This window comes from Pinus tabuliformis, chromosome 4_1, assembly GCF_031772625.1.
Source record: "Pinus tabuliformis cultivar Carrire ecotype Pingquan chromosome 4_1, CPIR1, whole genome shotgun sequence".
Classification (NCBI taxonomy): domain Eukaryota; kingdom Viridiplantae; phylum Streptophyta; class Pinopsida; order Pinales; family Pinaceae; genus Pinus; species Pinus tabuliformis.
The window spans coordinates 285094582-285116438 of record NC_142303.1 but is presented as its reverse complement, the minus strand read 5'-3'; positions in this window follow the sequence as shown (position 1 = coordinate 285116438).

The window sequence follows — 21857 nt, the reverse complement described above, 5'->3', positions numbered from 1 at the left end:
TATTTCCATAAACTAAGGGCTCTCTAATCCCTAATAGTGTTTTTTCATACCCTAAAGGATCATGGTCAACTGATTACATCATTTCCCAGAAGTTCCACTTGAAAAACTACTCAGAACTGGCCAAAACTGGATCATACTGACTGCTCCATGGTCAGGGTGCGATGCATCTCACCTTGTACACATGGGGGGTGCGATGCATACTGAAAAGGCCTTCTGTAGGGTGCGATGAGCGAGAATAGAAAAATGGCAGAGACAGTTTGCTAAGTGGATGATCATGAAATCTTCTAGAAACTTCTCATATGACACTTACCTCTCTGAATTCGCCCAGGGATGAGTAAGAGATCAATGAAATATCCAAGTGGAACCAAGAACTATTAGTGGAATGACAATAATCAAAAAACCAGACTTGACTCACACCCTTGTAAGACATCTATAAATGGATCCCTCATCTAAGAGATCTGAAGGCTGGAATTTTGTAATTTGTAAGGAAGTGATGTTGGTTTTTTGGTGAGAAGAGACATTGCATTGTTGGGTGATTTGCTTGTTCATGAGGTGAATAGGGCCTCTACAACTGGGAGGATGATGCTCGATCAGACAGCTAGGTTGTAATCCTCTCTTACATTACTATTAATAAATTTCTTTGAGTTTTCCTCCATATAATCGTGTATTTGTGAATCTTGTTTATGAATGAAATTGTATGGTCAATGCGTTTCTGATTCTGCATTTTTTATGATGTTTTAGATATAGATGATTTGATAGTTTTATGTTACTTTAACTCTATAGGTACTCTTTGAAGCGGGACAAGTAGGAGAGGAGTGGCAAATTCTATCAAGGAAAGAAGAAATCAAGCTAGGATCAAAGCGAAAGGTCTAGGTTGGTCCTCTATTCTTCTCTTCCATCTATCACACTTAAAGGAACTCTTGAAAAGCTTTCATTGTTTGTTTCTAAGATAGCTACCTGTCTTAGTAGGACTAGCAGTTCGAATTGACACTAGTTTTTCCTATAACAAAATGGCAACTCTGTTGGGGACCGAATAGTTTGTTTTGTTTGTTTATTTTTTGGTTTATAAACTACAGATGGAGCCTGAAGTTAGCCAGCTAGCCTTCGAAATGCCTTTGCTATGCAATTGCGAAGTAGATAAATGCTGCTTCAGTCAATCTCCGGGTTGGTTTATGAACTAAACATATGACAAACAAAGCATCATAAGTGCCCTTGTGGTGGTTCAGAACCTTATCAAATCTTACCATATGCTTTGTGTTTACTGCCCATCATTACTCAGCCTAAATAACTGAACTTAGCTACAAGTTTTGAGTAAAAACCAAGCTCAGTTTCACTCCCTGGCCCATCGCACTGTCTGTAACTGTGCGACCTGGATGCATCGCACCTCCCGTGTGTTGCAGGTGAGATGCATCCTTGTTTCCCTGTGTTACATGTGCGGTGATTGAGTGAACTATTTTTCTTCTCTGAAATTTGGTTTTTCCTCCTTTTTTTAAGCTTTATTCAATAGTTTTGCTGTTCATGATCAGTACCTTCTTGCTGAAACCATCTTCCTTCACATTATCTCAGCCTCCATCAGTCGGGAATTGTAAATGTTTTTGTGTATTTGTCAATCATTTACAGTCTTCCTTTGTCGAAAGTAGCCTAATCGAACTGTCGTCTTTGATGAAAGTGTCGTAATTATCATTCTGAATCAAAAGAAGAGTGTTGTAAAGTTTTCCTCTTCTAGATAGTTGATTTTACTTTTGTCATTTGTACTTGATTTTGACATTATTAGTATTTCAAGTGTCGAAAACAGGTTTAGATTCAAAATCGGAAAGTGTCGTCTTAGTCTTCCTTTCGTTTTTGAAAAGAAAATTGTTAGTACTGTCGCTTTGAAAGAAAATAGTTCAGATCTGTACTTAGCTTCCTTTTTTTCATTTACACATTAAGAAAGTGGAAAAAAAATACATGCATGTGCATCTGCATTTTGACTGCTTGCGAAATTTGGTTTAGGAAAGTGCATTTAGTGTGTGCTCTATACTCTCTGCTGAAAGAAAATCGTTGTCTTCTTTCCTTTGTAGCTAGGATTTTCATTGCTAAAAGAACATAAACGACTGTTTATCATTTTAGATTGCATACTTAGGAATTTCACATCTACATCATGTGGTGAACCTTGAAAGACAAACTTCTAAGCAAGATCAACCATAAAATAAACCTCAATGAACATAAAAACGCTTTGGAACCTAATACAACACATCTAGAAGTCTAGGCTAGAGACGTGTTCCGGCTTCGTAAAAGCTGGTAACTATCGTGTTCATCATAGGTTGGGTGATTCCTCCTCTTTGATACGACAAGTGCTAGTATGGATTTGTGCTCCCCGTACCATCGAGTATATATTGGGAGACCACAATAGGCTGATATACTTTATCCTTAGGAAGCCGTGTCTATCGCCTTATCAATCGTAATGCATTAAACACAACATTTGGGAAGATTGATTGCCGTACATAAGTCCTTGGTAATTTCTCTATCATTTATCACCAAGGTGTATTTTGTAGTTTTACGATCGATTTGGTAAACCCTTTAGCTAGACTTCCAGAGCAGTCACTTTCATTCCTTTTCGACTCCTTAAAAGAAAAGGTCCATCTGAGCAATTGTCACTTCGAGCTCATTAAAAATCGAAGGTGACTAGAGTCACCTTTAGCTTTTTCTCGACTCTTAAAAATTGAAAAAGCAAGTTGCGTAAAAGTGTCTTAAAATTCATTTAAATTGGAATAACATTTTTCCCCTTTAAATTTTGAGTTGATTGTTGGCATTATGAGACAAGTGTTGTCCTTGATGGCAAATCACACAAATGACAGATTAGGGTGCAGTAGGTGTTACACTAAAAAATGTCACCATGACTATTTGCAGTTAGTATGGCTCCATCCACTGTCATACTATCCTCCTTGGCAAGTCTCATGCCTCTGCTCTTCATGTCAAACTTCAAGAAAGAGAGAAAAGTCATTTAAAGTCAATTATCTCTGGTATGCAGTTTCTCTTAGCCTTACCTGCGTGTACGCAACCCAAGTTCACAATGCCTGCGTACTTGTACGCTCTGTATGTAAAGGGGTGGGTGCGTACCCCTGTAAAGGTCAAAAGGCGCGAGTTTCATCTTAAAAAAGTTACTTGTGGTCATTTCTAGAGTCTTCTAGAAGCTTGTTTGACGTGTATGAAGCGCCTCCAGATGGTTCATGTATCCCTACCAAAGAGGAACTTATCCCATCAAGAGGGGAGCTATCCCATCCAAAGAGGGGCTTATCCCATTGATGGTGGACCTTAATAACTTCCTCTAGAGCACTATAAATACAGGCATTGGGCCAAAGGGAGGGGAGGTTGAAAGCTGAACATTCCTAAGGGTAGATGTTGCTGGAATTAGGACTTCCTTGTAGAAGCTTGTGAGGAGAGATTACCATCTTTGCTTGTTTCATTTGGAAGTGGGTGAGCTGATCAGAGTAAAGGAGAACTCTTGTGGACCCTAGGAAGGACCTGCACAACACCAAGGCTCAGGTTGTAATGGTTCCTTTTGTTACCTTTTAATACAAATTAGTCCATTCTTCTCAACAATTTGTTATTTATGAGTTGTTTCATATACTCCTTGGTCTATATGTTAAATATGTTTTATTTTATATGATATTCAGGTGCTATTTAATCGTTTGATTGTTAGTGAATGCAGGTTTCGAAGGGAAGGAGGAGCTCATCCGGATCAACGAAGCTGGACTACTACAACAGTGTTGGATTACAGGTAGGATCTAAACACTTGATTTCTCATATTGTAAAGGCATATTTAGTGAAGGATTGCTCTTATTTGTCTTGTTTGTCACTAGAAAGTCTTAGGCTTCTAGGGAGGTCGGTTGTGTCCGCACTAACAACTCTTTCCACATGACAGCAGGTCAGTAGCAAAGAATTGATGATCAGACTACAAAGAATGAAGAAAGAAGAGTATATATGCAGGTTCACTATATACCAAGTAGGGTATGCACGCAGGTTCACTATATACCATGTCGCGTATACGCCGGTTCGCTATATACCAAGTAGGGTATACAAGCAGGTTCACTATATACCAAGTCGCGTATACACCGGTTCGCTATATACCAAGTAGGGTATACACGCAGTTTTATGCACGGAAAAGCGCGTACATGTCGGAAAGCTTACTTTTGGTCCGTGGTAGTTAGTCCTCGGTATTTGAACCTATGGTTTTGGACCATGGTATCTCGACAAGTGTGTTGATCCCAGGTATTGGGCTCTTGGTATTGATTTATTATGGTTTTGGACCGTGGTATTGAGCAAGGCCAAAGACTATAAAAGGAGAAGAAGATCACTAGGCAAGGGCATCCAAAAGGTCTTGAATATCTGAGGAAGTATGAGATCCAGTATGCAGGTTATGGATTGATGATGCATTGCTTGATCTGAGCTCAGGAGGGATCTCACCGGTGGATGGAGAACAAGATCTAAGGATAGATCGGGATCAAATGGTTTGAAATGAACTATCTCTATATGATTGATTATGTTTATTCTAGATCTGTATACTGACGCATGCAATGATCTGAACTAGGTATAACTTAAGTTTGTAATCGCTGCAAGTCATGATTGAATATTTATAGATCTTTACGCGGGTTGGCTTTGGTGTAAGCGCGCATGTATGCAGGTTGAGTTCATTGTAGTAGCGTATACCTTTTGAGCTATGATATTTGAAGTTCTGGTTGTTAAAGGGTTCTGATGACAGTTTAAAGGTGTCAGTATTCTGCATATCTTGTTTGGCTGATTGTGTTTAGCTTCAGTATTGATGGATGAGAACTAATATTGGATCAGGATCATAATGACTCATATTTATGAGATCTGATGGACTAGATCTGGGTGCTAACGCATATATTATCCTTGTATATGTCATGATCTGGTTATGACTGAAGTCAGGAAGTGCAACAAAGTTATGAATAAGTGAGTAATGACATATACGCTGGTTCATCTTGATGAAATTGCGTATACACACAAGTTCGGCATTTCCAAGTAGCGTATGCACTCTGATGCATGATTTTGATGGTACAGTTGGTTCTTATTGTTATTACAGAGTTCTTCTCTGTGTTCTGGTGATTGTGTTGTTAACTGGGTTTCAGTGCTTCAGTGATTCAAAGATTGATGATACTAGTATTGATTGTTTTGTGCTTCAATGATATTTATGGGTCCAGTATGAAAATTGGATGAAATGTGGCCTTTCAGATTATGTGTTGTGGTTCAGTGTATCCAGTATGAAAATTGATGAAACATGGTACCTGGAGGAGAGAAGATTGTAGGCTGGTGCCTACGTACTAGTATCTTAGCTAGTACAAGATCAAAGGGGGTTTGAGCTCCCTTCCAGGAGAGTCTAGAGAACGAGAGAAAGTTGTAGCTTTCTGCAGGTTGTAGCCTGTGTGCTGGTAAAGGACTGCACCAATACATTGTAAAAGAAGTTTCTTAATAAAGGAAGATAGAAACGAATTGCAGCAGGTGGTTTTCACCCACATTGGGTTTCCACCTTATATCATGGTGTTCATGTGTGCTTCTTGTGTGTGATGATTTGTTCTGTTTTTACTGCACCTGCTTACTGTTCATATGGTTAATGAAGTTCTGATGCACTAACTAAAGATCAACATTTAATGGATTAACTGAATCATAAGTATTTTGGATATATGCTAGTTGCTTTAGACACAGATGCGTATACACGCGGGTTCCCTTGAATGAAGTAGCGTATATGTATCTAAGTATGGAAATGAAAAAGTTTTATTGATCTGATGATACTGATTCACCCCCCCCCCCTCTCAGTATTATTTCCAACAATTGGTATCAGAGCAGGTCCTTTGGTAGAAGCTTGATCGCTTGAAGGAGATCCGTGGAACTATGGGAAAGAAGCTTAAGAAGAAAGCACCTAAGAAGAAGAAGACATCTCAGAAGAACTATGACAGTGGGAGAATCGATTGGGGATTTGGTATTCAGATTCAAAATCATTTCAGAATGAAGATGAACTATCAGATATGAATTTTCTATCCTCTGATGTTCCTGCTATCTATCCATTTGGAAAAGATGAAAGTGATAGCGAAACAACTGAATTTGCTCTTATGGGTGAACAAGAAAGATATCAAATACAGGCAGAATTTAAAAGGCTCTCAGATAAAATTAGAGATCAACAAGATCTACTGAACAAAAGGGAATGTGACTTCAAAGAAGAAGCTACCAAACATAAGGCCCAACTGGAGGAAGGAAACAAGGTAAGGAAGTTATTCAAGGACAAATGTCAAAAGTTGCAGGATGAAGTAACATCACTAAGAGATGAAGTCAATGAAAGAAGCACAACCATTAAGAAACTCAGAGATAGATCTATGAAAGTCTTGAAGCCACGAACCACTCGCTAAAGGAAGATCTTGAAGAATCAAAGAAGCAGAATAAAGATCTACTCCAAGCTATTGAAAAACAGGTAAACAAAGTTATCAGCTTAAAATCTCAGCTGGAATGTGCCTTCAGAATTCGTCAAATGCAGCAGGATCTGAATGAAGAAAAAGAAAAGGAGATTCTCAAACTAAGGCATCAGTTGGAAGAAGGAAGGAAAGCTGAAGAAGACATGAAGAAGCAACGTCTAGAAAAGGAAGAACAACTTCAAGTTGAGGTAAATATCTTGAAAGGTAAATTAGAAGAAAAGGATAAATTGTTGCAATTTCAAGATAGTACTAAAGCCTTGGATGATATTCTTAGTAGTCAAAGGTCTCCTGCTATCAAGACAGGTCTTGGTTTTCATGAATCTGTTGAAGGTGAATCTAGCTCACAAGGTGAGGCAAGGAACTCTAAAGAGAAATCTAAAATGATCAACAAGGAGATAAGAGAGATGAGAAGTCAACCCCATCAACAATCAAGGAAAGAGATTCTTCAAAGAAAATCTTTTACTCCTCCTATGAATAATGTTGAATGTTATGTATGTCATAATCTTGGACATGTTGCAGCTAGATGTAGAAGAAGAAGGTTTCAAGACCATCATGCAGAAAGATCATCACATTCAAGGTACTTTAATGGATATTGCTTTGCTTGTAATATGTTTGGTCACAAAGCTGCTGATTGCTACAGGAGGAATATGAAACATGTAAGATGTTATGCATGTAACAAGCTTGGACATATAGCAAAGGAATGCAGGAACAAAGCACGAACTTCACACCAAAAGGAGAAAACAACATCACACTTGAAGATATGGAAGAAGAAGGAAGTACAGACAGAAAGATGTGGCACAGCACAATGTACTCAGACACAGCACAACACAGACTCAGAGGGAGCTGAAAGTATAAAACTTCAGTGTCCTGAATCTCATACGCAAGTTCCATAAAGGGAAGTCGCGTATATACGCGAGTTGGATACTGCACAGTCGCGTATATGTTTATCTGAAGAAATGCAGTAGGGACAGGTTCAGGAAAAGGATTTGTTATGTTTCAGTCCATTATTTTCTCTGTTTGATAATGATTACAGTCTGCTGAGGATGTGTGGAAATGTCTTGATACTTGTAAGATGTTTAGAAGGGTTTGATCCTAACTTGATGATGATGTCTTGATGCTTATTGCTGATATATGCATGATCAGATCTAACAGTAAACAGATGGCTCAGGTTGAGGGGGAGCATATGCCTTTAATAATGCATTGTTGGCATTATGGTTAATAGCCTTGGTGATGATGTTTATATGGCTAAATGATATATCTTGCTATGATGTGATTGTGAGTTGTCTATGATAAAATCTCATATGATTCTTGGGGTTACATAGTAGATGTTCATATCAGATTTATGGTTGATTCTTTAATGATGCATATATGGTGCTTACATGGTGATCTTCATAAGGATAAGGAGAAGTACAAAGATTGAATACACATCTTCCTCACTTGATGATGAGTCACTCATATGCTGTTGTCGTCATATGCATAAAGATCATACAGTTACGATGCAGGACATTTACAGGTTGCTGATATGGAAAAGGTTGTACGCGAGTTTCATAAGGACTATCCGCGTATATACGCTTGTTTATGTGGATACAGTCGCGTATATGATAATTTGAAGGAAATCAGTGAGTCAAACTCAGAATGAGAAGATTCTGATCTGACAAAGACCATCTAGCACAGGTTCAGGGGGAGCAGATAAACTTCCAATGATGCATTATTGGCATTATCTTAGAAGCTTTTGGTTCTAGTTCACAGCTGTTGTTAGTTTCAGATGCAACAGAGGCAGAGGGAGAACAGAAGGAAATCTTGGTTGCTGATCTGAATGGTGATTGACAGATGCTGCTGCTATGAGTTATTGGTGACTTTCATAAGTCTTGTTCTAGATATTTCATATCTATGTTATGTATATCTTTTGTGATATCTCTTTCATGGTGTCAAGGTCATGTAACGACCTATATTGGTTTCCCCACTATGCCTGGGATGATGATGTAATGTTCTTGCTTCATCATGTGTAAACTTTTGATGTATCCCCACTTGGTTGGGTGGATGAGTCAATTCTAGTATATCCCCACGTGGTTGGGTGATGGATGTATGTATTGAGTCTTTTGATGATAGGAAGGTCTTTTAAGATGTATAAGTCATGGTTCTTCTTGAAGAAAACCTTTTTGTAGATCTTGCCTTCAATCAGGAAGAGCATGAACAACACACTTCAATAGTACATAGACTCAGCATGTACTCAGGGGGAGCATGGACAGATTGGTACACCTTGGCATATAGAAAGGGGGAGCTCATTCAGAGATTTCAACAGATACTCAGGGGGAGTATGGACAGTAGAATGTTCAGAAAAGGAAGAGAATATCTTGGTCCACCCTTTGCCCTTGATGTCAAAGGGGGAGAGTGATTTGGTGTTGTTGCCATCAAGTCCAAAGGGGGAGATTGTTGGCATTATGGTGCATGTGTTGTACTTGATGGCAACCCACTCATAGAAGAACATCTCACTTATTTATAATTGGATGAATCTTCAGAAGAGATATCAGATGTGACTGATGGAGGACAGCTCAAAGGAATCAGATGATAGTTCTAAGTGTGACAAGTTAGCTTTGCCATCAAGTCCAAAGGGGGAGATTGTTGGCATTATGAGACAAGTGTTGTCCTTGATGGCAAATCACACAGATGACAGATTAGAGTGCAGCAGGTCAGTAGCAAAGAATTGATGATCAGACTACAAAGAATGAAGAAAGAAGAGTATATACGCAGGTTCACTATATACCAAGTAGGGTATACAAGCAGGTTCACTATATACCAAGTCGCGTATACGCCGGTTCGCTATATACCAAGTAGGGTATACACGCAGTTTTATGCACGGAAAAGCACGTACATGTCAGAAATCTTACTTTTGGTCCGTGGTAGTTAGTCCTCAGTATTTGAACCTATGGTTCTGGACCATGGTATCTCGACAAGTGTGTTGATCCCAAGTATTGGGCTCTTGGTATTGATTTATTATGGTTTTGGACCGTGGTATTGAGCAAGGCCTAAGACTATAAAAGGAGAAGAAGATCATTAGGCAAGGGCATCCAAAAGGTCTTGAATATCTGAGGAAGTATGAGATCCAGTATGCAGGTTATGGATTGATGATGCATTGCTTGATCTGAGCTAAGGAGGGATCTCACCGGTGGATGGAGAACAAGATCTAAGGATAGATTGGGATCAAATGGTTTGAAATGAACTATCTCTATATGATTGATTATGTTTATTCTAGATCTGTATACTGACGCATGCAATGATCTGAACTAGGTATAACTTAAGTTTGTAATCACTGCAAGTCATGATTGAATATTTATAGATCTGTATGCGGGTTGGCTTTGGTGTAAGCGCGTATGTACGCAGGTTGAGTTCATTGTAGTAGCGTATACCTTTTGAGCTATGATATTTGAATATTCTAGTTGTTAAAGGGTTCTGATGACAGTTTAAAGGTGTCAGTATTCTGCATATCTTGTTTGGCTTATTGTGTTTAGCTTCAGTATTGATGGATGAGAACTAATATTGGATCCGGATCATAATGACTCATATTTATGAGATCTGATGGACTAGATCTGGGTGCTAACACATATATTATCCTTGTATATGTCATGATCTGGTTATGACTGAAGTCAGGAAGTGCAGCAAAGTTATGAATAAGTGATTAATGACATATACGCTGGTTCATCTTGATGAAATTGCGTATACACGCAGGTTCGGCATTTCCAAGTAGCGTATGCACTCTGATGCATGATTTTGATGGTACAGTTGGTTCTGATTGTTATTACAGAGTTCTGCTCTGTGTTCTGGTGACTGTGTTGTTAACAGGGTTTCAGTGTTTCAGTGATTCAGAGATTGATGATGCTAGTATTGATTGTTTTGTGCTTCAATGATATTTATGGGTCCAGTATGAAAATTGGATGAAACGTGGCCTTTCAGATTATGTGTTGTGGTTCAGTGTATCCAGTATGAAAATTGATGAAATGTGGTACCTAGAGGAGAGAAGATTGTAGGCCGACGCCTACGTACTAGTATCTTAGCTAGTACAAGAGCAAAGGGGGTTGGAGCTCCCTTCCAGGAGAGTCTAGAGAACAAGAGAAGGTTGTAGCCTTCTGCAGGTTGTAGCTTGCGTGCTGGTAAAGGACTGCACCAGTACATTGTAAAAGAAGTTTCTTAATAAATGAAGATAGAAACAAATTGCAGTAGGTGGTTTTCACCCACATTAGGTTTCCACCTTATATCATGGTGTTCATGTGTGCTTCTTGTGTGTGATGATTTGTTCTATTTTTACTGCACCTGCTTACTGTTCATATGGTTAATGAAGTTCTAATGCACTAACTAAAGATCAACATTTAATGGATTAATTGAATCATAAGTATTTTGGATATACGCTAGTTTCTTTAGACACAGATGCGTATAAACGCGGGTTCCCTTGAATGAAGTAGCGTATATGTATCTAAGTATGGAAATGAAAAAGTTTTATTGATCTGATAATACTGATTCACCCCCCCCCCCTCTCAGTATTATTTCCAACATTGATCAAGTAATCCACAATCGTGGAAGAAAGTCAATCAAAACCCCGTCGTTCATGGAGACTTGCGAGTCAACCATCTTTGACCTCGGAAACGAAACCATCCTAGGCAAAGAGTTCTCGCTTAACTGAGTTGAATTCACGTGGTTTATTTGAAACTTGTGTTTCAACATCATCCGAGACTACAGTTACTCCAATTATCTCTGGTACATCTGCCTTTACAAAAGAAGTTCCGCAGTTAGAAGAGGACATTAGAACTGATCCTAGTGTGATGGTAGACACCTCTATTCCTAAAGCAACTCCAACTAGGACTGATCAAGAAACTGAAGTTCACTTACCTGAACATCTGGAAATTGAGTTCCAGAATTCAGAAGCTGTCACCCCTCCAGTATCTGTTACTTCAGAAGTTACACTTTCTTCGGCTCCAGAAATATTTTACAGACTTGATGGTCTACCTCTTCCACCTGGAATGATTACTATAGAAGAGTTAGTAGAGGATCTTCCACCCAGTAGTCCAGTACATTTTGGAACTGGGATGCACTTACATCCTTCTACTAGAGAAGTTAGTTATTTTTCATCGCAAGTTCCTATCGAATTGCTAGGAAATCTTTTGGATAGAATAAACATGTCTGAACAACCATCAACATCTAGGATTGTGTCAACTGACACAGCTACAGCAGAGCTTCCTGCTACCATTCCTAAAATGATTGCTAGTATACCATCTGTCTCGGCTAGTTATCAACAACAAACTGGAGTCTAATCAGGGACTGTTTCGACGACATGGTCTGTTCCTATTTCTTCATCGGGAATCGCATCTGGTATTTCTTATGTTGAAACTGAACAAGTTGATCCAATGTGTCTTCAAAGGCCAATATACCCTTTAAGTACTGGATTTCCACCATATGGGGGGCAGTATACCTTTTCATTGTTCCCTCCTGGAGAACAACCATATGAGAGTTTACAACAAAATTTAGGTCAAACTGGAATTGCATCTAGCGATTGGGTAACAATACTACCTCAACAACCAAGGGTTGTATATTCAATGCAACCAATCCATCCTGTGTCAAATATTCCCACTACACCTGATATTATGACTGTATCTCAAGTACAAGCGCTACCTGTTGTATGTCAACCTCAAGTTTCTCAGGCTGCAATGCAACAACCTCTCGTCTCAGCGATTCAATCACAACCATAGGTTAGCGCCTCCTTATCTAGAGCGACTCAGGCTCAAACAGGTACTATGACTCTGCATCTTGGTCAATCATCCAATATTGACAATAGCAAATGGTCCAACAACCATGGCTGGTTCAATATCAACGACTGCAATTCTAGCAAGCATACCAAGGACTTGAACAAAAAGTCTTTGTAAGTAATGGGCAACCGCATTTCCAAAGCGGTTATCAACAACCATACTATAACGGTTATGCCCATCAACTTTATCAAAGTTACCAGCATCAAATTGAATCATTATGCTGGTATGCAAAGACCTACTTCTTAGGCGATTCCATCTTATCCTGGGTATACTTCGCCTAACCTGAATCAACAGTTTCCCTTTGTAGAAACTCTAGAATTATCATATTTAAACCGACTGACGAACGATCCAATTTCTTACGCCCCTTGTTGGCCTGCAACTCCTCATAAACTTCCCTCTGATATTCCTAAGTTCAACGGAAATCCAAGTGAAGATCCATCGAATCATGTGATGACATTCCATTTGTGGTGTTCATCCAACACCCTAAATGATGATTCAATTAGACTTCACCTTTTTCAATGAACGTTAATAGGTCTGACAGCTAAATGGTATATAGAATTACCTAGAGATTTGTTTCATAACTTCAGCACCCTTGCCACTACCTTTTTAACCCATTTTTAGTTACCCATAAAGTATGAAATAGGGATAGAACTCCTTACCAACTTTAAGCAGACGACAACCAATCACATATCTGATCATATTCATGAGTGGCGACGTCATCGAAGAATGGTAAAGACATATGTTCCTGATCAGCTTTTAGCTGAATGGTTTATAAAGTCATTGTTACCCTCTATTATAGAGGATGTGGCTAAGGGAGAAGTTGTCACCGAAGAGAAAGTCATTGCTCGTGTGCAATATTTAGACTTGATCTATGCTTAGTCTGGTATGCTCTACGAAAAAATTCCTGACGCTCCTAGGCCCCGAAATCAAACAAAGACTCTCATGCTAGTGATGGCGTAATAGGTACAACAAGCACGAAAAATACAAAGGCTACATCTAAGAAAACCCGTACGGTTTCTAGTCAAAAAGCAGATGAAGAACCTCTTGCCTCTAAGGTCAATGCCATGTTAACCGACAAAGGAAAAAATGCTAAGCAACCAGGGGGCAAGAAGAAAGGACAAATAATAAGAAGAAACAGAAAGTTCACCTCCTGAAAAATATTCTGAAAACCCTACTGGGAAAAATAAACCTTGTTATCCATGTTACACATGTGACGAAAAGAATTTCATGAAAGATTGTCCACATAAAGCTAAGGTTATGAAACTTTTAAAAGCTTCAAATACCCAGCGGTGTTGACTAATCCGTTTCCGAGCCCAAAAACAAACCCGGTTGCTATCGATCATGCTTCCCCATCCCAAGTTCTTATGTTATCCATCTCGAAACAGCAAAATGATGCTTTGATATCAACATGGAATAAAGATTATGACAATCCACATTCGTCGAACAGCAAGGCTACAGATCAACCCGGTAGTTCGACAACAACTTCACCAGAAGTTGTTCCACCAATAATTCTTGAATTAACAATAAAACTACCTAAGGAGTAGTACATAAATTGACTTTTAATCCTTGTGCTCGAGCAGCACAGAATTATAATATAGTGGAGGATCTGGCACAATCGCCATCCGCTATGTTGACACTTGAAGTACTACAGAATTGCCCCTCCCAAAAGCAGGCTTTGTTATCAGCGATAGGTGGGATTGATCCAACAGATTCCAATATAGTGGCCTCTAATCATAAAGGATATGAACCTCAGCTACCAGCCCAACTCTCTTTCCTTATATAGGTAAATCCCTTAACAAAACTGTTCATTGAATAATCGTTGATGAGGGGGCATCTACCTGTATTATGTCAATGAGTTGCTGGAAAACTTTAGGCTCACCACCCTTGTCACGATCATCAATGACATTAAGAGCATTTGATGGAAGAACATACATGCCATATGGGATATTAAGTAACTTGCAAGTCGAACCTGGGGGCAAGACAATGGAAATTGAAGTCGAGGTCATTGATGGAAACCTTAACTACAATATCTTGCTAGGAAGACCCTGGATTTATGCTATGGCTGCCGTTGTGTCAACATATTTTAGAAAGATTGCATTTCCCTTCCAAGGTGGAATTAAAATCGTTGACCAACTAACATTTTTCCCCAACAGTTCACAGGCTACTGGAAGCATTCCATTGATCCATGGAAGTTCTAAATTGCTTCAACATGTCGGAGTAGGTCTCCTAAAAGACTCATCCTTAATGGGTACTTTTTCCCTCCCGCCTCTAGGTAATCTGGCAGAAGTGGCCACAGTAGAAACCTATCATATGATATCTTCTACATCATCAAATATTAAGAAGGACTCTAACCATTTTGATAGTGTTGATCACAACGAGGTTTTCATAGTTGAAAATCTAACTAACATGACTCAATTAAGTGATGTTGTACATTATGTACTGGGGGCATTGGAACTAGATATTTCCTTCATGACCCCTTATGAGTTGTGATCAAAGGTCGCCAGAGGATAGTTCGTTGACTGGTGTCAACCTCGTTAAAAAATGGAACCAAGGATCTCAGCAGAATTACTTGTCTTGTGTCAAGCTCGTTAAAAAAATGAAACAAGGCTGAGCAAAGTTCCAAGTCGAGTCTTTCACTTGATCTCATAAAGGAACCTTCATTCCATCCACCTAATTACCGCGAGTAGTCTGGTGAATGTAACGAAGCTTAGGGGGCATGCACCCTTGTCTATTTTGTGGACAAACCCAGCTGTAGAGATAAGTTTCCCTGTAAGTTATGTGATCGGTCCGAGTGACCTTTCACCTTTGTCTATTTGGCAGACAAAGTGTAGAAGTGTTTTGTCTAAGTATTGACAGAAAATCATCCTGCTTAACCATAGTAAGTTTCCTTATGGTTACTGAAGACTTTTCTTATGCTTGGGGCATGCAAACCTTTTTATACAAGAAAAAATGACCAATTTTATTTTTTAGCTTTTTAGCGTTTTTAGCTTTTTAGCTTTATAGTTTGGTCGTTCCTAGCTTACATAAAAAGGAAAAAGAGCAATTTTCCCGTAAGGTTCAAGCTCATTAAAAAATCAACCTACATTAAGCACATGTTGGCACAAGGTTCAAGCTCATTAAAAAATAAACCCGCCTTTGGTAAATAACCTTTGTGATCTCTTTGCTATCTACCCTTTTGAACTTTGGTTGTGTTCCTTCCATCACCTCCATTTCATTTGGCTGACCATATGCTTCCACTTGATTGTTTACCCTTTTGAGGAACATTTGCAACGAGTGATTCTAATTGCCACCCTATTCACACTGCCATGTTTTGAGAAGTTACAAAACTTACCTGGAACCAACTGCTACCCAGAAATATCACTCGTTCCTAAAAATGAGCCTCTTTTAAACCCTCTTTAGACTCGTTAAATATAAAAATATTGTCAAGCTATTGGCCTTCACAACTCGTTAAAGTAAGGGGAATGCCATCCCTCTCATATATTTTAATCTTTTTGGACTTGAGGGATCATTAAACAAAAAGATCGAGTGATTGTCTTTGTCGACACGTTAAAACTATCGAAAAGTCATCCCTTTCATATTATTTTACACTTTTTTGGACTTAAGGGATTATGCCATGAAAAAGGACTCTTGGAGTCTCCTTTTCATCCATTTTCAGACTCTCTAAACAAGAAAAGTACCAAGTTATCTTTGTCGTTAAACTCGTTAAAACAATAGCGACAAACTTGTCCACCCAGACAAGAATGAGTCTCACTGATGCTAGGCTCGCTAAACACAAAGCGACATGTTTTCCTGAAGGGAAAATTATGGACCAAGCATATGTTATTGTCCTCAAGCTTGTCAAAAAATAAAGAGGTACTGGTCAGCAATGATTGGGGAAAAATGGGAAGAAAACTTGAAGAACTCTATTGGTAGCAAGTCGCTCTTGAGCATGACACTTTCACTTCATCACCATGATTGAGTTAGGTTAGGTTTTTTCGTTCACCGTCACCATTGGTCCGTCGTGCCATCCATGGGGTAAACGCTACCAGTCCATATCAGTGTCACAAATATGTTCAATGGAAGTCATTCAGAGAATTCACTATCCAGCAAACGCCTCATCCACTGCATTACATCCACGCTTCATTTTTCATGACCGCCATTCCTGAACCTCATATCATCAGATCATGTTCACCTCCACAAAAATCATTTGCTTCGTTTCATGTTGTAGATGTGGGATACATCAAGGCCCTCCTGCGATAGGTCACTTCTTGTTGACATCACTCATTATCTAAGAAGTTGACTTAGAAACAACCCTTTCAGTACTTTGAAGCTTGCATGCCTCAATGACAAGTTTCTCACTTCCGGCGACAGGTTTACATCAATGACCTTCGACCGAAAGACTTTGTATGTTGTTCGACATCGGCTCATATATTCACACCATGTGAATTTTACTGTAGTACCTTGAAGGTCATCATCATTATCGGTGACTCCTCTCGCGTCTGTTAATAACTTACATCATTGGCTGGTAATCAGGCAATGTCTTTCCATGTTCAACTTAAGAACATCTTTTCACGTGGATTTACTTGTACATCAGGTGAAGATTGGACGAGTTTTGAAGACCCCGGATCTAATTTCATCCATCCAGGTTGCGATATATTCAAGAAAATAAAGACATCAATTGTACACAGAAGCTGCACAGATAGTCATCTAAGCCAGGGAAAATGACTCTTCATGCTAAGAATCACCAATTTGCAATAGTAGACGATTGTTTGTCCTATGTACATGAAAATGAATTTATAAAGCTGAGCATGGGAATGCCCACCCCAGCTAGATCATGAAAATAATATGATGATGATGTATTGTATTGTATCTTATACAGGTCACCTTCAGTTCGAATAACTCAGATCCTCATGAATAAAGCATTTCACCCGACATCAGAAGATTTACGACCTCATGCTTTAGGGGGCATTTGTTATAGACATATTTGGGCACTACAACCCCAAACTCATATGTCCATAAAATAAGGGCTCTATAATCCCTAAAAGTGTTGTTTCATACCCTAAAGGATCATGGTCAACTGATTACATCATTTCCCAGAAGTTCCACTTGAAAAACTGCTCAGAACTGGCCAAAACTAGACCATATTGACTGCTCCATGGTCAGGGTGCGATGCATCTCACCTTGTACACATGGGGGGTGTGATGCATATTGAAAAGGCCTTATGTAGGGTGCGATGAGAGAGAATAGACAAATGGTAGAGATAGTTTGCTAAGTGGATGATCATGGAATCTTCCAGAAACTTCTCATATGACACTTGCCTCTCTGAATTCGCCCAGGGATGAGTAAGAGATCAATGAAATCTCCAAGTGGAACCAAGAACTATCAGTGGAATGACACTAATAAAAAACCCAAAGTTGACTCACACCCTTGCAAGACATTTATAAATGGATCCCTCATCTGAGAGATCTAAAGGCTGGAATTTTGTAATTTGTAAGGAAGTGATGTTGGTTTGTTGGTGAGAAGAGACATTGCATTGTTGGGTGATTTGCTTGTTCATGAGGTGAAGAGGGCTTCTACAACTGGGAGGATGATGCTGGATCAGACAGATGGGTTGTAATCCTCTCTTACATTACTATTAATATAGTTCTTTGAGTTTTCCTCCATATAATCGTGTTTTTGTGAATCTTGTTTATGAATGCAATTGTATGGTCAATGTGTTTCTCATTCTGGATTGTTTATGATGTTTTAGATAGAGATGCTTTGATATTTTGATGTTACTTTGACTCTACAGGTACTCTTTGAAGCGGGACAAGTAGGAGAGGAGAGGAAAATTCTATCAAGGAAAGGAGAAATCAAGCTAGGATCAAAGCGAAAGGTCTAGGTTGGTCCTCTATTCTTCTCTTCCATCTATCACACTTAAAGGAACTCTTGAAAAGCTTTCATTATTTGTTTCTAAGATAGCTACCCATCTTAGTGGGACTAGCAGTTCGAAGTGACACTAGTTTTCCTTGTAACATAGTTTTTCTTTCTTTATATTGTCATTCGTGACTCCCTGCGCTTCCCATACAACCCTTACCACGAACCAAAACTAGTTCGGATCTTCATTCCCTACTCCTTTGAACACCAGAAACTTTATTGTGCTTGCCATATTGAACTGTGGTGGTGGCGGAGGTGGTGTGGTTGAAGACGGGGGTGAAGATGGTGAAACTGGTCGTGGAGTAGGTGGGAGTGGTATGCACGGAATTCACTGCTTTATCAAAATGATCTCACTTTTTGGTGAAAACTTCACGAGAACTTCCTCGTTTTCTCGTAGAGGTGAAATCAAGGGGATAGTTTCTAGTTTTGCGCTACCTTCATTTCTGTAGACTCTCGCCTAAACATCAATTTATTCGCATAACCCGCTTTTCACATAGTAGCATTTTAATCCAAGTGTTCAAAGATTTAATGTACTTACCTCGTGGTCCTTTGAGGGAGCATCGTTCCGCCTTGCTATAGCTAACTGAAGTATCTACCGCGAACTCGCTGATAAATCCTCCTATAATTCGATCGAGCCAGTGATACTTCCAGTGATAAATGTTATCTTTTCATACTTCCAGTCTGCACACCAATTCTGGAGTCCACACAATAGGTTTGTCGAGTTTACACCTTCATTAACTGCCTGATAGCTTTGTCATCCACTCGTACAACTCAATAGGGAAGGATGCAAAGAAAATTTCATGGATTTCCATATATAAGTAGCAATCTAACCACTCTTCCTTTGATAATCGTGGATTCTTGTTTCCTGCGCCGTGAACGCGTGAATATTTCAGTCCAGCCACTCATCAATTTCTTTCTTTGCCGAATTCCAGTGATACGACATCAGACATCTTTATGCAGATCCTGGTCTTGGAAACGGAACCATTTGTTGGCTTATTGGGGCTTGACCCAGGTTCAAAGTTAAGTTAGCCAAAAAAATCTCGGTACTACTAGCTCTTTCGGCAACAGTCCGTGGAGCGCGGAATGAGTTCTCAACTGAAGTAGTATGGGAGGGTGCTAGAAACAAGTTTCCGCACCCTGGATATGTGTGAGGAGTTCAACTGGTTTGCAATTTGACCCTGTGCGAAGGTTGCTTCGCACACTTTCCCATACTTCGTAGCCTGATATACTGCCTTCGCGCAGCCCTACCCAGGCGCTGAATGTCGCGTTCTTCGTTATTACCCAAGACCTTACTGGTATTACAACATTAGTTAATTATCTTTGCCTATTTGAGTGCTTTAAGTATACTTAACAATATAAACCATTCATACAAGTGCGTGTAATAAATAAGCAATATATTTGTAAATTATATCAATCATTCATTAACTCGAGAACAGATACACAAAATTATAACAAAAATTCTCTTTATTAATTCCTTCCTTGGTTACAGACTCAACTTTTCCCTACGCACTCAACTGTGGACTATTAGGCCTCTGCGCACTCAACTAGATATCCTTCTCCTACTCTACAACCCAAAGACACACTTCAACTTGCGACTTAATCACTTAGACTTTTTCCTCCTTCTTCCTTCTTCTCCTTTTACACTTATAGCCTCGCTCTATTTATACAATCCCATGGTCCACGGACCATGGGTAGGTCTATCCAACCAACATTACATTACAAAACTAGGGTAGGCAACCCTATGACTCTATCATACTTTCACGCCCCACATCCACAATTCTCAGAGTTTTACAACAATATTTGGTCAAAACTTGGGCTTTGAGCCCCAAAACATGCCTTGGGGGGATTCCATGCCCAACAAATTCCCTTAGGAGGCCCATTTTAGACCTAAAAATTCCCCTAATGACTATCCCTCAAAACATTCGAGATTTAGTCAATCAACTTGCTACTAAAGCTATGCATGAAAGAGATGCTCACAAAGATTATGGCATTCTTGCTCACTCTGTTGATTAGATTCCACACCCACGCCATACATGTGGTTGAAAAAGCTAGTATTTTTTTATATTATAACTCTACCAGCCCATTAAGACACACTTAAACAAGGATTTAGACAACAAGGGACACAATAAAAGCATGATTTCACTACAACTATGCATCCTTCAAGTAGAAATAGGTAGATGTCCTTGGACCACCATGACATGGTCATGTAACTCACCATAATTGAGGCTCTACTCTACAAAGGAAAAGGTCCAACATATCTGGGTACCCTGTAACACCAATAGGCTTGTCTACAACCTCTTAGTTATTTTATGGTTATCTCGATTAATATGTATTATAGGAAAATATATTGTTATTTTTTGTATGCTTTTTTCTTCACATTCCATATGTTTAAAATCTCTTTTGTTACTCCATGAATTTTAGATATTTTTTATTTCAATCATGTAAATTGTTGGACCTATTGTCGCTTTTTCTAGCACCTGTAGCAAAAGTGCTTCAGGTAATATAAAAGCTTTCTAGACAACCTATGGGTTGATTGTAGACCGGTGCCTAAGACATCTTAAGAGAGGAGTGCATTGGAATATTTTTAGTGGGGCTTTTTATTGCACTTCAATTGTCATGTAGTTTGAAAATATAATGAAGCGGGGCTTGGTTCAATAGCTCTTAATCAAGGTAAACTCAAGAAAATACATGGATTTAAATGCTCAGGGGGTAAATCAGGCTGATCTAAAAGAGAAATATCTGGTTTTGGTGGCCAACACATAGTAATATACATCTTAATATTGGAGTTGTAGTAAAATGAAGAAGAGGAGAGAAAGGAAGGAATTCTATGCATAGGGCTCAGAACGATACAAAATCCTAAGCAACAATACTTCAATAGAAGGGAAGACTGGAGGGGTGGAATGACAAAAATTGTGGAGCGTGAATTAAGGTTTCATAATCTATACCTCATGGACACACTTGTCACTTATTAAAATAATTAAATTTCTTCTCATTACAGGTGCATGAGTAAATGTTTAATTAACATAGGGATTAATAGTACTCGACAACATACATATGACTATGAGAGAGTGTAACCAACACCTTCATTACATAATTTCAGTAGAAGAGAAACATACATGAAATGAGATACAAAGAGGAAAACATACTGCTCATTTCTCTATTAGGAATCAACAGAATAATTTCATTAATCCTTGAAGAGTCCAAATCACTAGTCCATTTACATTCAACAACGTATTGCTCAAGTCCCTCATGAACAGTCAATTAGAACTAAAAGTGAAATCATAGAATTTGGACCCCTTAGGTGCAGAATTTTGGAACCTCTATTAAGTGTTTCTTCCCCCTATTTATAAGGAGAGGGGGAGCTTTGAATATCAGTTACAAAAATATCTTAGCCTCATCATCCAACTATCTTCTAAACCAGTTGTCTCCATGTGCAGGGCTCTGTCACCCCAAATTATTACCAAATAAAATTTTCCTTTCTTTAAAATAGAATAATAAAACAACAAAATCAACAAAATATAATTAACATGTGAAACTGAAATGATGGTCTATAAAATATCTCCACACCACTTCCTTTGCTAGCCTCTAGTCCAACGACATTTATACCACATTATGCCTCATACTCTATCGGTTGGTTCCCTGTCACTTTCAGTATTAACAGCTTTAATTCTTCAAACAGGAGGCGGGAGCGATCCCTCATGAT